The 5,728-nt window shown below is 32.7% G+C and overlaps 1 long non-coding RNA gene across 1 annotated transcript in view; it reads right to left on the bottom strand.

The window, feature by feature from the left end:
• Positions 1–3,817: 3,817 nt before the first annotated feature.
• Positions 3,818–5,728, bottom strand: part of LOC118766169 — a 27,813-nt gene continuing 25,902 nt past the window's right edge. The window contains exon 3 of the long non-coding RNA XR_005002084.1: positions 3,818–4,044. This is a non-coding gene — a long non-coding RNA (uncharacterized LOC118766169). The remainder of the gene's footprint in view (positions 4,045–5,728) is intronic.

Below are 5,728 nucleotides of genomic sequence, written 5' to 3'. Positions count from 1 at the left end.
AACGTCTCATTATTTGTATGCATACTACCATTTTCTCAAGTGTCATAGATAGCTTAGCTATGTAAGTTCTTTGATCACTTCACCAATATGTCCACCACAGCAGCAGAAATAAATGAAATCTATCAAGAGCAGAGAAGGTTAGTGTTGAACAAAATGAAAAGTTATCTGATAAGGTTAAAGATTAAAAAACAAAAAAAACACACATATGAAAAACAATTTGTATTTAGTCAGAAAGTAAGTAAAAATAAAATATAAATATTAAGAAAATAGAGAATGCAAAAGATAAATTTGAAAGAAGCAGAGTATAGATAAAAGAGAATAGGTAAAGCTGATGTGAAACAACTAGATCTGCAAAATAAATTGATAAATTTTCTTCAAAAAATGTTTTCTAGGATATATGCAGAAATTGTTTAAAGAGTTTGTTATTTAAGAACTGATTAAATGACACACTAAAATGAGACTCTTTCATTTAATATGAGAGATAGCAGCATATAATTTCGTTTTTGCTATTTATTAAGAATATTTTGCTAAATAGCTTTCACTACCTTCATTTAAGTATGAATTTATTTCCTATTTTTACTCTTTATGTAAGGATTCTTCACCAAAAACAGAAATGCAATCAATTCGTTATTGTTTTATGTGTAGCATTTTAGCAATTTGCCTTCTACTGTTTGGCCAATTTTCATTTTGTTTTTCATTACCATTTAGCTCAATGATTGCCTTCCAACACATAAGCAGAACATTTTCCTTTAATGAATACACAATATCATTTTTAATGACAATAAAACTTTAAGCATTTGGAAAATATTTTAGCAATTTTAATATTGATAATTTTTTAATGTATAAAACAGAACCAAAATAAATTAAATTAGTTTAAAAGCATCTAAATTAAAATTTTTAGTCATTTTTAAGGTAACATTTCATTTTCAATTTCAATTTTGAATCTGAAGCATTTATTTTCCCATGACACAGCCATGTTCAGTATTTGTCATATTGGCCCTCTGGCTGCTAAGATATTCAATACTAAGATAATTCTTGCTAATTTTATTTTTCAAAATACCTTTCAATTTTTTTACTTTTTGTTTGTTACTATTTTTCAATTAGTCAGCTGAATATTTCAAAATGTTGACTGATATATTGAAATATAAACTACCTCGAAGGAATTAGATACATAATATACATTTAAAATGATCAACAAGTAATTCAACATATCCTAATCTTCACTCAAAATGAAGCCATTAAGAATATTTTTATAAAGTGGATACATCAATTATTTGCAAAATTATTTCTTCTCATTCATATAAAACAAAGAAAATTTTCAGAAATATTTTCTCTCAGAATGTTCCCAGTTAAGTTTTTATGCAAAAATATCACTATAGTTTACATAATTGGAAAGACATATTTATCTGTGTTTAAACTATAAGTGCATGCTTCATTCACATAATATTTCGAGAAAAATAGTAAAAGATATTTCATATGTAATCTTTGTTAAAAAGTATTACAAACTTTCCAGAAGATTTTGTACACAAATTTCAACAAACACCATGTAAACTTAGTAGATTGGCAGAATGTTAGCAATTTGGATAAAAATGCTTTACAGTAGTCATCTATCATACTTAGTATATATACTCCACTGACAAGCAAGGTGCTCTGGTTTTTATTCAAAATTATATCTCTTATAGATGTTCTGTGTTAAAAACACAATATATATTAGATGAAAAGTCATTGCAGAGTTTTTATTCAGCTCAGGGCTATTTGCAATATCAGTGAATCCATTATTCACTATTTTTTATATATTGGAGGTGACAAATTTCATCTGAGCTTCAAGTATATGTCACTGATAAGACTCAAGAAGGTTTAAATGCATGTGATGTTCTTGCTATCCACTACTTGGATGATGTATATTTTGTTTTTTAATACAGCATATCTATAAGAGATTTTATTTAAGACAAAACATCTGCCAGAGGTACCTTTCTTCCGAAGTAGTGAAGAGTTATGCACACAGGTCTCTCAAATAATATTCTATGTTGAAGAAAACAATTTCATTGTCATTACTGGAATGTACAATGTACATTGTACATTTAAAATATTTTGTTTAATGCTATCTCACATTTTCATGTTTCACAGTAGAAATATAATGAGTGCAAACTTTAAATTTCATATCTGCTCCTAAATAGAAGTGAATATCAGTACTCACTGATAACACTCTGATAATTATATCTTGAAAAGTAGCATAGCTTTGCCATAAGGAAGAATTTGGCTCAGTCTCTAATGAAAACCCAACATAGGGCTGAAACTGGACCAGCTGAACTCTCATTTTCCATCCATATATAAATGCAGTGTTTGTATTTGCCTCTACATAAGGTATTGCCTAAAATCTACAGATATTATGCGGAGTATAGTATTGCACTGAAACAAATTAAATACTGTTAATGCCTCAGTAATTCGTTTATCAAGCTAAGTGCCAATAATGCTTTCATCATCATTATCATCATCATCATTGTCACCATCATCATGTTCCTCACCATCATTATCATTTAATGTCCATTTTTTTACACTTGCTTGAGTGGGAGAGAATTTGATAGGGCAGATGTTCCATCCTATCACCAACTATCACCTGCTTCGAAATAAGGAAATATTTTCCCATAACTAGATATGTTTTTTATGGAAGAGTGGAAACAAATAACCGCATTTGTATGATGGTTCTGCTCATTTACAACAATCATATAATGCATAATGTCTTGACAAGGGTACACACAAACACATACACATACATATATATACAAATATATATATATATGTGATATATGCATACATACATATATATATATATATACGTACATATAGATATACATACAGGCATACATATATATATATACATACACATATATACATATATATATATATATATATATATATATATATATATATATATATAATATATATATATATATGTATGTATGTATGTATGGGTGTGCACATATACATATACATATGAGTATGTGTTATATGTGTAGGTGTTGATGTGTGTAGATATTTATATACATGTTTAATATATGCATGTGTGTACATCCTCACATATATATATTCTTCTACTACTAAGCACTTACCTGTCCTCTAAGCAACCTAACCTATATTCCCAAATTCTTCATTCCACCATTTTACTACACCTACCTCCCTTTCTCTGCCCCTCCCTTAGGCTCTATCACTACATACCTGACTCTTCTTTACTCTTTACCCTCTCATCTCTTTATGCTTTCATATCTTTCTCTCACTATCACCCTCACCCCCATTCCTTCTACCTGACACTCCTTTACTCTTTAGCCTCTCATCTCTTTGTACTCTCATATCTTTCTCTCTGTCACCCTTACCTCCCCATTCCTTCTATCAATTTATCCTGACTGACCACTAACCAATACACTTTCCCTCTCTTCATTTCTTTATTATCTCTCTCCCTGATTTTCTTTTTTTTTCTTTTCTTTTTTCCTCTCTTCCTGTCTTTGATTTGACCTTACAAACACATTCCCAACTTTTAAGTCACTTCAAAAATCCCTCAATTCAATAATACCATTTACAAAATCAATGCTTGGAATGACCAATTTTAAATACTATTGGAACTTACAGAGAAGGTACAGGAATCTTATTTGTATACCATTCTGCCTAAATAATGGAACTGCAGATACAATATCCTTGAATATCTCACATCTGTTTTCATTCCTCCACTTCACTTTCTATTGCATATCTTATCTAAATTAACTATTGCTTAACCATTGTCTCACACCGTCTCCGATGAAGGGATAGATAAAATATCCCAGAAACAGCTGTAAGACCTTCTCTTTATAAATGTTCTGAAATCCTTCACAGCCTTGGATTTTTATCTCAATCTGTTATCTTTTTATATATACGCATACTGATATATGACCTACGTTGGACTCCTCATTCACATAATCACTGAACCTGGCGCTTAACTATAGTTTGTCCATAGCACTTACTCAGCATTACCTGACGCCTTTGGGTCTTCTTGACACTATTACCTCTCATAACCTATATATATATGTGTGTGTGTGTGTACGTATGTATGTATTATGTGTGTATGTATGTATGCATGTATGTATGTATGTTTGTATGTATGTGTGTATATATGTATTCTATAACTGCATATGTTTCTGTTTAACAAACTCAGTCACAAGGCTTTGGTCAGCCCATGGCTATACTAGAAGACACTTGCTCACAGTGCTGTGCTGTAGGACTGAACGTAACACCACATGATTGAGAAGCAAGCTTCTTAACCACACAATGACAACTGTGCAATTTATACAATTAGTCTGTCTGATTTACTTATATAGTAGAAGATTTTGTAATTAGTGTTTCTGTGGACAATGAAAGAGGGTTTGGGTTCCAGATGAAATCCCAACACAGGATTGAAAGTATTCCAGCTGATTCTACTTTTAATGTCCATAAATATATTATACATAAAGATATGGTTTTTACATCAATCTATATATAAGAGTGTTGGCTAAAATCTAGAGGGCTATGCTTTGTAATATAGTATAGCATTATTTTTAATGGGTTGTACAGCAATAATAATGTAAGCTAGAATCATTGTTATTTAAAATGTGTGTGTGTGTGTGTGCATGTACATGTGTCTGTATTCTAAAATTATTCTTTTTGCCTGGAGAGGTATGTTCCAATGGGTGTGCAACATCAGTGTGCATGTCCAACAAAGTGCAAATGTGCTGAGTGAAAAGTTTGGCATAAGAGGAATCAGATCCAGCATGCAAGAGAGATGGCTAACTTGGTTTGAACAGCTGTATAAAGAAGTGTCAATAACTTAAAGTGGATGACACCTGTGGAAGAGGGTGACCCAGGAAGACATGGGATGAAATGATGAGGGTTAATCTCAAGATGTTGGGCCTCATAGAGGATATGACAAGGGACTGAGTTGTCTGGCAATATGAGTTTCTTGAGAAGAACCTCCCACCTCAGCAAAACTGAGTTCTGGAAGTGCTATCTATTCCATCCACATGTAATATTAAATCACACACCTTACCCCCAATGAACCAAACTACATTTCTTCTTCATACACAAGGCTTTTCTCTCCCCTCCCTCTGTATATCAACACTGTTAAATCATCCCTCTCTCTCCTGTCTTCCCTCTTGCTCTTTAATATACCTGTGTTTCATCACTTGCAGCATTCCCCTTTTCACTCACCTCTCACACTTCTGCACCTTTGTGAACTCCTTATTCATGCACCCTGAACAATCATCTCCCATTCCATTTATATTCACCTCCTTGTGTCTCGACAGCATGCCTTACACATTGCAACTATCTCTCTCACTCTCTCTTACTTTCACTCTCTCACACTCTTCCTCTCTCTCACTTTCTTTCTCCCTCAGACTAGGGTAACCGTTTATCTTCTTTACAACAAGACACCTGTTTCTGTTCCTCTATCATAGTTTAAATGCTCATCACCTGGCACAAAGCCACCTCTTTCAAACCTCTTTCAATACTACACCCACTCTCAGTTAAGGGATCTTTGTCTTGCAAGTTATTCGGTGACCTCACTGGTGCTGCTGCCATATAAAAAGCACCCAGCCCACTCTGTAAAGTGGTAAGCATTAGAAAGGGTATCCAACCATAAAACCATGGCAAAACACCTTGCCAGTGCTGGTGTCACATAAAAAGCACCCAGTCTACTCTGTAAAGTGGCTGGAGTTAGAAAGGGTAT

The sequence above is a fragment of the Octopus sinensis genome, linkage group LG1, assembly GCF_006345805.1.
Source record: "Octopus sinensis linkage group LG1, ASM634580v1, whole genome shotgun sequence".
Taxonomy (NCBI): domain Eukaryota; kingdom Metazoa; phylum Mollusca; class Cephalopoda; order Octopoda; family Octopodidae; genus Octopus; species Octopus sinensis.
The sequence above is the reverse complement of the archived record's forward strand: the minus strand, read 5'-3'. Positions and strand labels throughout refer to the sequence as shown.